Source organism: Megascapheus bottae, chromosome 10, assembly GCF_031878675.1.
Source record: "Megascapheus bottae isolate mThoBot1 chromosome 10, mThoBot2.hap1, whole genome shotgun sequence".
NCBI lineage: Eukaryota > Metazoa > Chordata > Mammalia > Rodentia > Geomyidae > Megascapheus > Megascapheus bottae.
The window spans coordinates 64495442-64510603 of NC_143518.1; the positions used below are offsets into that span (position 1 = coordinate 64495442).

At 49.1% G+C, this 15162-nt stretch overlaps 1 protein-coding gene across 1 annotated transcript in view; it reads left to right on the top strand.

The window, feature by feature from the left end:
- Nucleotides 1-15162, top strand: part of Kif26b (kinesin family member 26B) — a 268481-nt gene that overhangs the window by 180842 nt on the left and 72477 nt on the right. The window lies entirely within an intron of this gene.

The following is a 15162-nucleotide window of genomic DNA, read 5'->3' on the forward strand; positions in this document are numbered from 1 at the left end:
ACCAGCCACGTGTCTGGACACGTAGAAGAAAGGAATGTGCTTTGGTGGTGGGTGTAGTAGGTTGGGGGGGAGGTGGCTCAGAAGGAAGGGCATTTTGACAGAGGAACTGGCACAGATCTCCATGGGCAGAAGCCTGGGGCATCCGTATTCCACAGCCACCACAGCTGCCAGCCTCCCAGCCTCAGGCCAGGCTGTGAGGAGTCAGCTTCACAGGAGGCGGGGTCTGCACCTTGGCAGGGCAGCACCTCCTGGCCTGGTGGGGAGCAGAGCGTGTGACAGGATAGAGCTGCTCCCCCGTGGGGGCAGGGAGGAAAGGGAAGGATGGGGGCCCCAAAGCCTCTCACTGCACGTCCCCGTGGGCTCCCTGCTTTAGGCTGGCATTCCCTTTAGCTAGGCCCTTAGCACCTAGCCGCAGAAGCACGCGTGACGTGTCATGTTTCTGAGCTGACTGGAGTAGTGGGGTGGCGGGAAGGGGTAGAGGAATTGCTCCACGCGTGTGTTCACAATTTAGTTTTGTGACGGAGGGCAAGGGTTCTTTTCAGTGGCGTCATCACCCACGACGCCCATTTACGTGGAGCTGGATAGCCATGATGTTGACCCTGCTGGCCAACCAAGAAAGGAGAAGGAGTCCCAGCCGCCCCAGATCACTTGAGAAGTCAGAAGGCCTCCTTGGAATTCTCCTGCAGAGAAAGAGCCCAGGACTTGGTCGCCCTGCGTGGAGAACTCAGAGTCCCTTCACAGCTGTAGTAAACGTGTCCCGTCGGCATTCTTCATCACACTAGAAAAACTAGCCATAGTGGGAAGAGACACCGCTGCTCCTCCTGCAGCTGGAGACGAGGGAGTGCTCCCGGAGATGAGGGAGTGCTCCCGCGGGCATTCTTCATGGCGCTGGGCACCGCAGAGGCGGCGCTGTTTAGCTGGGGGATTCTTGGACATCACCCAGTCTGTGGATTTTTCAGCTCTTAGAAGAGCAGCATTCCGGCCTGGCACTGGTGGCTCACGCCTGTCATCCTAGCCACGCCGGAGGCTGAGATCTGAGGACCAAGGTTCACAGCCAGTCTAGGCACGAAAGTCCATGAGATTCTTATCTCCAGTTAACCTCCAGAAACCCGGAAGTGGCACTGTGGCTCAAGTGGTAGAATGGTAGCCTGGAGCTGAAGAGCTCAGGGACAGAGCCGAGGAGGCCCAGAGTTCAAGCCCCACAATCGACAAGAAAAAGGAGAGGAGGAGGAGGAGGAGAAGAAGAAGAGAAGGAGAGGAGGAAGAGGAAGAGAGGAGGAGGAGGAAGAGAGGAGGAGGAGGAGAGGAGCAGCAGCATTCTGTGTGGGGGATTGGTGGAGGGTGGACAGACTGAGCCCTGCACTCCTCCATACTCGTCCTCGGCCCTCTTTTCCTTCAGCAGTGTGCAAGCCTGCTGGATCAACGTTTGGATGAAGGCCATATCTACCAGGGCTAACCTAACTTCGAAAAGTCATGTCCAAAAAGTAGAAAATACATAGGAACTTACTCAAACAACACAACGAAAAGTGGGATATAACACCTCCAAATATAAAACTTCAGTATTTCCAAACTGGTAACACTGGCCTGGGATTGGTAGTTTAGTATAATAACTTGGATTTGCAATGTTCACATTTGTTTTACTTGAGAAGTTTTGGGCTTCCAATGGAGAAAAAAAATGTGAGGCAAAATTAGGTACTATGTTGCCCCATGTTTTTAAGACTAGCATTAGAACAGAATTGACCTGTTGTTATTACTTGATGACCTAAAAAGAACATATTGTTCCAATACCCGTTAACTTCTTCCCTCTTGAAAGTGTAATTTTGAGAAATACCTGCATTTTATGAGGTTCTGGTACCTGTACAGGTCAGCCGTCACAGCCTGGAGCTGTGAGGCTGGACTTGGAGCCAGAAGGAAAAAAACCCAGACAACCAGTCATCTACTTAAGTCACCTTTTGGAAGTAACCTTTCAAAGCACAAATCTATAGTCTTTAACTCAAGGAGAACCCGGTAAGAAACCTCAGGAAAAAAAAAATCCCTCCCCACAGGCTTGACAAAACGAATGTTGGACACAGGTAGGTAATAATTAGAAAAATGAACACAATGATTATAATTGTTTCATGAGCATAATATCCTGGAAAATCCCACCCAATGATAAAAGGCCACGGGTTGCATCATCAGGCATCCCACACACGTTTCGTGGCTCCGCCTTCCTGAACTGACCCTGGAACAGGCCGCAGGTGAACACTGGCTCTCACCCTCTCCTTCTCCCTCAATGAGCCCTCGTGAGAGGCAGAGATCTGGGCACTCGAGATGGACTGTGCCTCGACTTGTAAAATACAAGACACGGAAGTTTTATTTCATCCCCCTGCAGGATAAAAACAGCCGCCTTCCCCGCAGATAACGAGGTGCTTGTTCATGCAATGTGACAAGCTTGTTTTGGAAAGTACCCAAATACGTGCTTCGGCCGAGCCCTGCAGGACTTGGGCCAGAGTCACCGGAGGCGCCCCTCCACGAGGCGGGTTTTCCGAGCTTCCGCGCAGGGCGGCACGGGAGGAGTGCGGCCAGACTTGAAGTCTTCTGTGCAGACAGATTTCGAGCAAGCTGTGTTTTCCCATCCATCTGTCCAGCCACCCGTCCATCTGTATTTGTGGAGTGCTCACTGTGAACCAGGAAACTTGGGGAAATGCATTTCTACAAACGTAGAAAAGATGGAGGGCACTTGAGCTTCCAGACCTTTCCATTGTGTGAGGAAGAGTGAGTGTGCCCCACTAGGGGTCGCCGAGGAGGCCAGGGACACACTGGCCGTGAGAAATGTGACCAGCACAGATGGCTTACCTCTGGTGCATTGTAGAAATCAGTTCTGTGGACACTCAGTTTAAGTTGTGGGCCGTCTGTGTTGGTTTGCTTAGCACTGGGCTTTGTTGTTGCATAGGTGTTGGATTTTGCACACCCGCCCTCTGATACAGCCTGTGATGTCTTGGTGTGATTGACAGCCAGTTGTCTTGTCCCTGGCCGTTGTGGTATGAGGACACACATCCAGAGAAGCAGTGCACCTTGGCACCAGCACAGAGCCTGCAGACACAGGGCCTCTTCCTCCCGACAGGGAGACCCCTGGTGTCTGACTTAGCATTGCCTACGACCTCAGTTCACAGGTTCAAATGAAGACATTCCCTTTTCTGACCTTTTTCATTATAAACAACTTCCCAGCCAACAGGACAATCAAAGCCCAGAGTCAAGAGGTCTGGGGCCAAAACCAATGCCAATATCAACATCACAGACTGGTTGTAGTGGGGATGGCCTGGAAGGAACCCAGAGTCCACAGAGTCCAGCAGGCATAAGGCACGGGCCACTGAGAGGTTTCCCTGAGCATGTATAGTATGTAGTGCATAGATCATATATACATGTATGTATTTATATGTGTGCGCATAGGCCTGATATCTGTATAACTAGTTCTGGCTACATATTTTCAGTCTCTATAGAATAAAATGAATAAGAAAATATATAAGTAACAAGTTAGGAGATGGTTAATTTTCTTTTTTTTGCCAGTACTGGGGCTTGCATTCAGGGCTTGGGCACTGTCCTTGGGCTTTCTCAAGGCTAGCACTCTGCCACTTGAGCCACAGAACCACTTCTGCCTTTTTCTGTGTATGTAGTACCGAGGAATCGAACTCAGGGCTTTGTGCATGCTAGGCGAGCACTCTACCACTAGGCCACGCTCTCAGTCTGAGAGCTGTAGAAGTGGGTAGTGTTTTTGTATTAACTTTTATTAAACAAAGCCATACCACATCATCACATTTAAATATTATATTTAATATGTAATATGTATTTGGTAATATATAATATGGCTAACATTCTAATATTTTACATTTTAGGAAAAAAATGCAAGTATGAAAGAAGAGGTATTTTATACTTTTTTTTTTCTGGTCGTGGGACTTGAACTCTGAGCCTGGGCGCTGACCTTGAGCTCTTCAGCTCAAGGCGACCACCCTACCTTTGGAGCCACAGCCCCACTTCTGGTTTTCTCACAGTTAACTGGAGATAAGAGTCTCACGGACTTTAGTGCCCAGGCTGGCTTTGAACTGTGATCTTCAGACCTCAGTTCCCTGAGTAGCTAGGATGACAGGTGTGAGCCATTGGCACCCAGCTATTTTATGCTTTAATTGCTCAAAATAGTTTGGACTCCTTCACCTTGACTTCTTGGGTCCCTGCTGAAGGTACCGCTGTCCTCTGGTTCCGCCCACGGTGGATGGGGGGATACTGTCGGAACCCAGGCACCTGGCCGTCCTTTCTGATTCCTCTGCTGAGCAATGCTGTGTTTAACATCTACCAGCCCATCCCTTGTAGCTCGCAAATGCTACAAGTGAACTTCGATACCAAGAGCATTTATCTGTGGAGTCAAACGCTTGTATAAAAGAAAAAGGGACAGCTTTCCCATTTCTTGGCACACATGGAGTCACTCCTGGGGCTTAATGGCCCTGAGTCACACGAGCTGCTGGGTGAGGTGGGTGGGCCAGCACAACTGCCTGAAGTGCCATAGCCAACCTCAGGGGAAGTCACCAAGACAAGATACCTCTGACACTTTCATGGAAATCAGCAAGGAGTAAGATTTAATCCATAAAGGCTCAAAGACCACGAAGTAGAAAGGAACCTTTTGGAAAGAATGGGACCCCGTAGACAGGTTTATGGGGTGATCGAGAGGGAGAGATGGAGAGTGAATGTGATCATAGTACGTTATGGACCTGTGTAAAAATGACACAGTGAGCCGGGCACAGTGGTTCACGCCTGTAATTCCAGCTACTCAGGTCGGAGGATCAAGGTTTGAGGCTAGCCTGTGCAAACAATTAATGAGACTCCATCTCAACCAATAAAAATGCTGGGCTGGATGCAAGCTCTCGCTTGTGATCCTAGCCAATCAGGAGGCTCAGATCTGAGGATCACAGTTCAAAGCCAGCCCTGGCACTAAAGTCCATGAGACTCTTATCTCCAATTAACCACCAGGAAACTGGAAGTGGCGCTGTGGCTCAAGGGGTAGGGCCGTAGCCTTGAGCTGAAGAGCTCAGGGACAGCGCCCAGGCTCAGAGTTCAAGTCCTACAACCAACAGAAAAAAGCTGGGTGTGATGGCACATAGCTGTCATCCTAGCTAGGCTGAAAGCCTGCCTAGGAGAATCATGGTTCAGGCTGGCCAAGGCATAAAATAGAGACCTTACATGAAAACCTGTGAAAGCAGAGGAGGCCTGGGACCTCGGCTGAAGTGGTAGAACTCCTGCCAGCAAATGCAAAGGCCTGAATCTAAACCCCAAAACTGTAAGAAGAAAAAAAACAGCCATTAGAAATGTGCAAGCAGTTTGTAGGAGCATATGTGCTTTGCACAAGTGGGATTCCACACAAGATGTTGATTGATTGATTGTTTGATTGCTTACATATCATTAATTGCATTCTGTCCAGTTGCACATGAGTGGTTTTTTTTTTACACAATCCATTTCTAAAAGCTTTGTCAGTACATCCGTGTGATTTTTATCACAGTAACATCAGGCGCGGTGGTCTTATTCTTAGACAAGAATTCTGTGTCAGAAAATTACAGGTATAATCACCTGCATGCCGGCAACTCACACCTGTAATCTAGGGAAGCTGAGGTGGGCCCCGGCAGAAAGTTCATGAAACTTTCTTACTTAACCTGCAGCTATGCCCTGACCTGTACCTGCCACCCTCACTGTGTGGAAGCTGACATTGGAAGGATGGTGGTGCCAGGCCAGCTAGGGCAGAAAAGTCCAAGACTGCCGCAGTGGGAGGGCTCTGGGTGTGGCGTCTTGGCCTGCATTCACATTGTGAGGGAAGCAGAGGCCTAGGTGAATGTCCAGTGAGAAGGAAGACCTGTTTCAAAACAACCAGAGGACAGCAGAGCTGAAGGCGTAGCTCAAGAGGCGAGTGCCTGCCCTGCAGGCTTGGGGCACTGAATTCTGACCCCACGGCTTCCAAAAAATGTATAATTAGAAGTTAGTGAAGTCGAGATGGTTCTCTCTACTTAAAATGGTATATTGTGCTTCCAAATTGGAAGAAGAAGTCATTTAACTACTAATTCAGAATACCCACAGTATAAAAAGTTTATGCATTGTAAATTTTAATCTACCTATCAAGGTTTTTGCTGAAGTAAACACTTATTAACTGTGTGGTTTAACATGGCCTAGAATTCTTTATGGCATTAACCAGGAAATGTAAAATAAACCTTCATGTCATTTTGATAATGTCGGTTCCTTATAGATTACTCCACAATAACGTACTGCTTCTCACAGTCACATTGATCATTTGGTCATCCTTTACACGTGTGCTGATTATTTAACTCTTCTTCTGACAAAGTAGTGGGGGAGAACATCATAACACTTGAGTCCGAAAAATGAGAACTGCGTGAAAGGACTCACTGTTTTACCTTCCGCTTTTTAAATTCTGAATTTTTCTTTTTAGTCCTCCTGGCCACACCCCTGTTTCACACATGCACGTGCACACACACACACACACACACACACACACACACACACCTGCAACCTGTGAGCTGCTCACAAGCCCATCAACTGCCCGGCCTCGAGGTCATAAAACATAGGAAAACTCACCAGAGATCTTGTCAGTCGCTTTGACAGCTGTGACGACTATAGATGCTTTCTGCTTTCCCAACTTTTCTGTTCTACAATAAGCTGTCCTCTGTACCTTCTACTCCATGGAGGGAGACGGCCTCTGTTCTTTATTAAAAAGAAAAGCTGCCTCCCTCTCTTGGCCCCAGAGCCCCCGAGCTGGCTGCTGGTGATACACATTATTGCTGTGTGAGTTTGCTGGGGTTTTCAGTCATCTGCATAAGCTCCATTCCCAAGTACCTATCAGTAGCGGGGTGGAAATGTCCACCTCTCAGCCTCTTAGAGGGACTGCTAAAGTGCCAGCAGTCTAAACAACTGTCTGGAATCTGGGACTGTCCAGGCCCTGTAGCAGGCAGGGACAGATTCTTACTGCTTTTGTGTCTGTTCCATACTCTCGCAAAGCTGACATCTTTACACACCATTTTCCTTTGAAATAACTTACTGATGTCTTTGGGTTTCAGCTCTCGTAAACATATTGGTATTGGAAGGAGAAATAGAAATTACTGGCTTTAGCAAATGAAACTGTTGCATTCAAATTTAATTAACCAAGCAGCCCCCAAACCACAGAGCCTGTCACCCAACATCCACAATTAATTACTTTTGCTCTGTAGGAGCTACAGGTATTGAGCAGAGTTACACACGAAAGGCTGGATTTTTTTTCCTCTGTTAACGCCGCCCAGTCCCATCACACCTTGGTAACAACTTGCTGCTTTAGGCAACCAATTACACCTAAAGCATGTCACTTCATGTTCATTTTTAATTTTGCATGATCAAAACACATGATGAGTGAGAATAAAGCAGAATGAAGCATGCCAAGTGAGCAATCTACATTTCGGTTACTTGCGCTTTTCAAGACAGCTTCCTGCCAAACAAAGAATGAAGGTGACTATATCAGAAATGAGAGATGCCTGGCCCGCTTTGGTGTGTGTGCGAGGGTGTGCTCACCCAGGTGTTGGTATTTGAGCTGACGTGTCACCCTCAGGAGGCAGTACCCCATCTCTTGAGCTGTGCCCCAGCCCGTTTCGCTCTCGTTGGTTTTGAGGTAGCCTTACTTTTCCCCAAGGTCAGCCTGGACTCTCTGTGTGCTTTCCACCTGGCGTGGCAGGTGCTCACCCCGCCTCCCAGATTTTCTCTCATCAGATGGTTTCCTGTGAACTCCTGCCTCATGCCACAGCTCTCTCAGCGTCAGCCACTGGTGGCGCTGGGTGGTGGGCTGGCCTGGCCACCGTGGCATTTGAACAGGTGATCCCTGTGTCGTGGGTTCTGACGTCTCTTCCTTTTTACGTGCAGGTGACTTAACCAGAAACTCCAGGTCAGGCCGCAGCATGGTGTAATGAAGGCGATGCGGGAGTGATCAGGCTTTTTTTTGGTATTTTATTGTCAGGGCGATGTATAGAGGGGTTATAGTTACATTCATCAGGTACTTCTTAAATGTTGATACCCCTTCTCATGTTTTTGTCCCCCTTCCCCTGACCCCACCCTTCCCAAACATCTTGTTTTCCCCCTTCCTTTCCCCATTTCAAATAAACAAATAAAGGGATGTATATATATAAATATCTTCCTGGTATATATATATATATCCATATACATAAATATATATATATATATACACACCAGGTAACAAAGTCAGACACAGTAACCACATGAGGTTAAACATAAGGGGAAATAAAGAGAAAAGAAATAACTTCACATAGTACATTAAGAACAACAATCACAAAGAGAAATCTTTTGTTTCCCTATCCTGGAGTTCATTTCACTTAGCCTCATCCTATATGGCCATAGATGCATAGCTTTTGCGCTATTGTGATCCTCTGTTAGGAGAATTCTAGATATGTACTTATTATTACAAATGAGGGAAACCACTGGGCCTATGTTTGAGTCTGGCTTACTTCACTTAATATGATTTTTTCCAAGTCTTTCCATTTCCTTATGCCTGGGACAATGTTATTATTTCTGACAGCAGCATCAAATTCCATTGTGTATAAATACCACATCTTGTTGATCCACTCATCAACTGGGGGACATCTGGGTTGGTTCCATATCTTTGCTATGGTAAATAGTGCTGCAATGAACATTGTTGTGCTAGTGGATTTAGTATGCGCTTGTTTCTGGACGATTGGGTAAATGCTGAGCAGTGGAATTGCTGGGTCACAGGGGAGTTCTATGTTTATCTTTTGAAGAATCACCATACTGCTTTCTGTGATCAAACTCTTGAAATCAGATTTTCTGGAGTGTGCTGAGTCCTTCGAGGAATTTTAATTTCACTTGGGCGGTTCTTATGGTATAGAAGGTAGACATATGTATTTCATAAGCGAATTTTTCTTGGCAGAAACCCAGGCACTGACATTTCACGAGGAGGCGAGTCCGTTTCCTCAGCGCGTGTTTATGGACCGCAGCCCCGTTGCCAGTGCTGGAGTCCTCTTCTCCGCAGTGAGACCTGCCAGTTCTCTGTGGCTCCGTCTAGGAAAGACGGCAGCAGTGCCAGCTGATGAACTAGGTCTGGCTTTGGGAATGGGCTTTTAAGTTGCTTTTCATCTACGTGGATCTGGCCGTTTGGATCATTTATGTCCCAAGCCCGGTGCACGGGTGTTACTCGGGGGAGTGGAGCAAACTCCCCAGTGTCCCTGTACTCAGCAAGGCGGGCCGGCCAGGCAGCCAGTACCACAAAGAGCCCAGGCGGGGAGCGCCTGGAAAGGTGTGTGGGCACCAGCAAGCGTTGGGGGTGGGGGGAGCAGTGCCAGGTGGAGGCCGAAGAAATGAAGCTGGGAGTGGAAGAGGAGCAGCTCAAGCCAGGAAGCTCACAGGAGCCTGGGAAGACCGGGGCCTGGAGATGGGCATGGAAACATCATAACAGGAATGGCAGCGGTGCTCAGGGTGTGGTGGGAGATCGGGAGCCCTGGCTCATGGTCACTGGGCAGACCACGGGAAGAACGGGAAGGCGCCCCGGAGCAAAGGTAGAAGCTACAGGTCACACTCTAAAGGCAGCAGACAGTTTATATGCTGCCACCAGGTTTCCTCGGACTTTTCTCCTCTCCACACGTGCCATTCCCAGATGTCTTCAAAAATGAGGTGCTGTCGCTAAGCTATAGAAGACTGCGGAGGTCGTGTCCTGTTTCAGTGGTGTTTTCCACTTGGTCCCGATATGGCAGAACTTGTGCCGCCATCCCAGCAGGATTCTGGTCTGATTTACTGAATTCTCAGGACTCACAGAAACAGACATCCATGATAAGAAATTCTGTCTGGACCCGGCTGCCTCCGAGTGTGGCACCAGCTTCTCAAGTCGTGGATGAAGTCAGGTTCCCCCTCAGGGAGGGGCTCCCGGCCACAGGGAAAGCCACTTCCCGTGTCCCTGCCATGTGCTGCGTTAGAGGAGGCCACGTGGGTCAGTGTGGACAGCCACGCAGGGCTGCTTCCCGCCGTTCCCCCAGCACAGAAGACAAGCCGCTGGTTGCTTTTAGAATGTGCCAGTCCCAGCGTGCATTGCCGCAGCACCCCAACTCCGGTGGTCACCAGGCAGAGGCAGAGGACCTCCTCCCTGGGAAGCTGGGCTCCTGAAGCCCTCCACAAAGCATCTGCTTTGCCACCTACGTGTGTTCATTCGGTGTGTCCAAAATCCAAATGTCCACACCAGGAGACATCAGGCTCATGCTGCCTGCGAGCTGCCTGTGCCAGCGGCTCGTCCTTCCATAAACACTTCTGCCATAGCAGGACGTATGACTATGTCAATTTCCACCCAGGGGTGTCGCCCAAAACACACTGCCATCTGTGCCTGGCTCTCACCTCGAATAGGTTTTAGGCAAAAAAAAAGATTAGTTTAGGGACAGAGCCTCTTTCCTCCCATTGTCTGTGCTTTCGGTCCTATTTTCATATAGCCATGACTGAGTGAAAACACAAATGGATTACCAACAGCCACGGTGCCCAGATACTGCTTTTTTGTGCTTCTTGTTGCTTCGGGCATGAGTGAGTGACAGCCTGTTGGATAGCATGGCTCAGAATGGCCCGACGCGAAGCCTTGGCTGGCAGTGGGTTTGCGTGCTCTGTCCTCAGGGTTCTCTCCGCTCACCTTCATCTCGGCTGCTCGGGAGCCAGTATGAAGTCATCAGTAACATTTGGCAATGTAAGAGTCGACTATTCAGTACAGAGCGGCAGCCAACCAACTCCAAGACGCCGCTAACTGTATTTAGAGCCTGTGGATTGCATAGCCCTGTGCTGTTCTGTGGTCATTGAATAAATATCGATTGGCTGATGAAGTTCCCAGGGGGACTGACATGGCTTCTAAGCAGCTCCCAGCATCCATTTCATATGTGTGGAGAGATCTGCCTTTCATATCCCAATTCTGTCCCTGACCTAACTCACTCCATGAAGACATTTCCCCCTGTGATATGGAGCTGGGTTGCTAAGCAACTAGATCAGTAATTGGCAAAATGCTTATATGTGATTTGATTTGAGTTATACACAAAAATATGTAACTGGATTTTTCCCCTCTTTATTATTAGACAAATGATTTTCATTTGGTCTTATTTTGCCCAAATAAGATAAAATAGCTGCTTTCATTTGTCAAGGGCACAATGGCATGGTGTTGTGCAAAGACCCTTGGGGTAGCACAAAGAAGACACATTTCCTGCCGCTGGGGTGGACGGCTGCCCGCCCCCGACTGTGGGTCCAGTCAGGTAACTGCCAAGTCAGTCATTTCCAGGACAAATACTTTCTGCTTGTTTCCCAGGGTCAGGTAAGGGAGAGATGGGATGGAGTATACAAAGTATCGTAACAACAAGCATCCCAACGCCAGAGCATCATCTAGCATCCGGGGTACTTAGCCCAGGGCTTGTGTGGAGAGAATTCCTGGGGCTGGCTGGCTGGAAGCATGGTGTAAGTTCGTTCACCAGAGTTCTTAAGCAGGAGCAGCAGCAGCACGGGGCTGGCTGGGGTGCTCGAGAGGGATGCGAACCCCCGGCCCTCACCGAGCCTCCACACAGACGCAAAAGGCCGCACTGCGAAGCAGGCTCGCCCCAGTGCACAACGGAGGCAGGAGGCATGTGCTCACAAGCCAGCGACTCCGGGACTCCCCATCGCAGACAACTGTGCCTCTGGGGCACAAGTGGGGCCTCGGGCGAGAAGACATTCACAGGGCTCTGCCGAGCACTGCACCGGCCACACCCGTGAAGACCCTCCCGCACTGCTGCGTGTGTGGCGGCCGTGCTGTGTGAGGTTGTGGTGATCCATCCGTGCTGGGCCTCTAGCAGTAACCTTGGGTTCCAGGTATGGCGTGGACGGCCTTCCTGCACGAATGAAAGGCATCATTTACATAGAAATCGGAAAACTCCCAGAAGGCTGTGTGCGCTCTGTCTCCTGGGACCAGGAGGGCTCTACCTGATGGCCAGTTAGAAAATGGGGACGTGAAGGGGGGGTTGCCCCACTTCCCAGCGGGTTGGGGGTCCAGGGGGGCCAGGTTCCATGGCCGGCCTGCAGGAGTCTGTCAAACAGGCACTGTTCACTGCTTCCAGAGCACAGGCTCTTGTCACGGAATCTCTGTAGGATCTCGGCAGCCGCCTCCCCCCTCGCCCCTCTCCGGCGTGGGTTTCCTGTCCCAGCAGTGCTCCTTATCAGAGAGACCAGTCCCCAGAGCGGCGAGGGTTTCTGTGGTGGTGTGGGCGTCTTGCAGCTCTGGCTGTCTTCACGTGGATGAGGGGGGAGAGTGCCCTCCACCCCTCCTGCAAGGTCATTCCCTGCAGCAGGTGCAGCCACACGGGGACAGGACGAAGGTGCTCAGTCCCCCCAGCCCATTGGTGATCTGGGCTGGGCCTAGGTGTCCTTGAATGACCTCTAATCATGTCCCACCCCCCGTCCCCCCACGGGCAAGACAGAGTAGTCTCCGAATGGAGTTAGTAACTCAGTGATGTGTGGAGTTTAAAAGGGATCAGAGTTCTTAAAAGTGACTGCTTTGTGTGACTCTCTGACTAAGGAGAAGCTCTATTCTTCACAAAGCTAGCCTTCCTTTTAAAAAAATGTTTATTGTCGGGGTAATGTATAGAGGGGTGACAGTTACATTCACCAGGCAGTAGGTACATTACAATACACCAAGTAACAAAGTCAGATACAGTAACAATATGAGATTGACCAAAGGGCAAAAAAAGAAAAGAGAATTAGCATAGTACATTAACAACAACAATCACACAAGATAAAGCTCTTGTTTCCTACCTTAGAGTTCATTTCATTTAGCTTCATCCTACATGACCTTATGTATCTAGGTTTTGAGCTTTTGTAATACTCTTCTAGGAGAGTCCTAGGTTTGTTCTGATTATTACAAATGAGAAAAAGCACGGAACCTATGTTCCTTTGAGTCTGGCTTACTTCATTTAATACGATTTTTTCCAAGTCTTTCCATTTCCTTACAAATGGGGTGATGTCATTTTTTTTCTGATGGCAGCATAGAATTAATTGTGCATAAATACCACATCTCCAATCATCTACTGAGGGGCATCTGGGTTGGTTCCATATCTTTGCTATGGTAAATAGTGCTGCAATGAACATTGTTGTGCTAGTGGATTTAGTCCTTGTTTCTGGATGATTGGGTAAATGCCAAGTAGTTTAATTGCTGGGGTCATAGGGGAGCTCTATGTTTAGTCTTTTGAGGAATCGCCATACTGACAAAGCTAACCTTTCTTAAAACATATACAGTCAATATTTTAATCACTCCTGAACTCTAGCATGGTGGAATCCAGTGGTTCTCAGAAGACACACTCAGGATGATGGATGATCCATTGAAATTCTTCACAGTTACCGGGCTCCATGTAATCCTAGTTACCCAGGATGGTGAAAACTGAGGATCAGGGTTTAAAACCAACCTGGGCAGAAAAGTCTGTGAGTCTCTTATCTCCATTCCACTATTGAAAAGCCAGAAGTGGAGGTGTGACAATGTGGTAGAACACCAACCATGAGTGAAAAAGCTAAGGCAGAGCGTGAGGCATGCACACATGCCTACCCATACACTCATGCATGCAAACACATGCAAACACGCACTCACGTGTGTGCATACACACATGCCCACATGCATGCATGCGTACATATATGTGCACACACGCATACTTATGCACTGGAAGTCCAGGATGGTAGTTTGGCAAACAGTCTGTCCCACAAATGCAGAAAGGAAAAAGAAAAATCTCCTACAATTCCTTTGAAATCTATGTAACTGAAATCTAAGAATTTCTCCCTACTTAAACCTAGTAAATTCACCAGACCAATACTAAAGGTTTATTCTTATGCTCTGTTATCTTATTCTTTTTGTTTATTGACAGATGGATTGCAGTACTGGGGATGGAACCCGGGGTATCATGCACACAAAGTGAGGGCTGTCCCCTCGAGCCGGGTCCTTGAACCCATTTATTTTTGGGTCAGTGGACTTTGCCAATGAGAACACACCCTTCCTGTGTGGGCCATCAATTCTCGGCCGATTCCTGGATCCAGGAATGACCCTGGTACCTTTCTGCTCTGTGAGATGGAAGCCCTGGAGCTCAGAGCAAGGACCTGCTCCCCCTGTTGGGCTTCAATTCCGCCCACTGCACACCATTCTGGTCTCTGTGAGGCCTTGTAGCGTGGGGCTCTTGGTAGGTGCTCAGGAAATAGTAAGTTCCTCCTGCTGGGGAGACCATCTCTTTCCCCTTGAAATAGGCCCGGAGAAGGAAGCGGAGCTAATGGCTGGAAAGATGGATGCTGCTGCATAGCTCCCGGAGAACAAGACAGAAATATTGCTTATCGTGGTCTTGGAGGTTAATTGTTTGCTATCTTATAAAACAGGTCATCTGTTTTTCTTCTTGTGGGGGAAAAAGGAACTTTACGGCCTGAATTATTCCAAATACCCTTCGAGCCCAAACGTCTACCGTGTCCTTGTCTTTCTGACTGCCTCTCCTCTGACGTTCCTGGAGATTGCAATTCTCTGTGCGTGATTTCTGCACGTGGGCCGTCTGCTGACTGCGTGTCATCGAAGTCCTCCGTGAAGAGAAAGGACTGTGGTAGGGAAGCCCTGCCAGGCCCCCGGGGGCTCCTGCCTCCTGCAGATCTAGCCCCTGTGTTAGGGACCATGAGTCTCTTATTCCGCTGGAGCCCATTCCACAGTTTCCGTTTCGCGGCTCAGGGAAATGAAGCCGTAATGGTTGAGAGGCGTGGTGCGCACACAGGTGGCTGTGGTGGCTCGGGAAGTTTCCAGTGAAACCAGGAACTGTGCGCGTAGAGCCCGGGGAGAGGCGAGGGCGCTGTGCCCACCGCGTCTCACCTGACTCCGGGGACTCTGATGAGCTGAGGCTGGGATCTGTAGGATCAAGACATGGCAGTCCTTCGGCATTTTATAATGTTTGGTATGGAAATGGGACCTTGTTGTCACCGGGTGTGAGTGTCACGCCACGCTCATCGTCTCACCAACAGGGTCCTCGTGTTCCGGCATTGCCAGGCTCTTGAATGACGGGCAGTGCCTTGTGAATAGCCCGTGTTAGTGTGCTGGCAAATTCCTTCCTGGGCACACTGCTCTGTCCCCTCCCCTAGGCT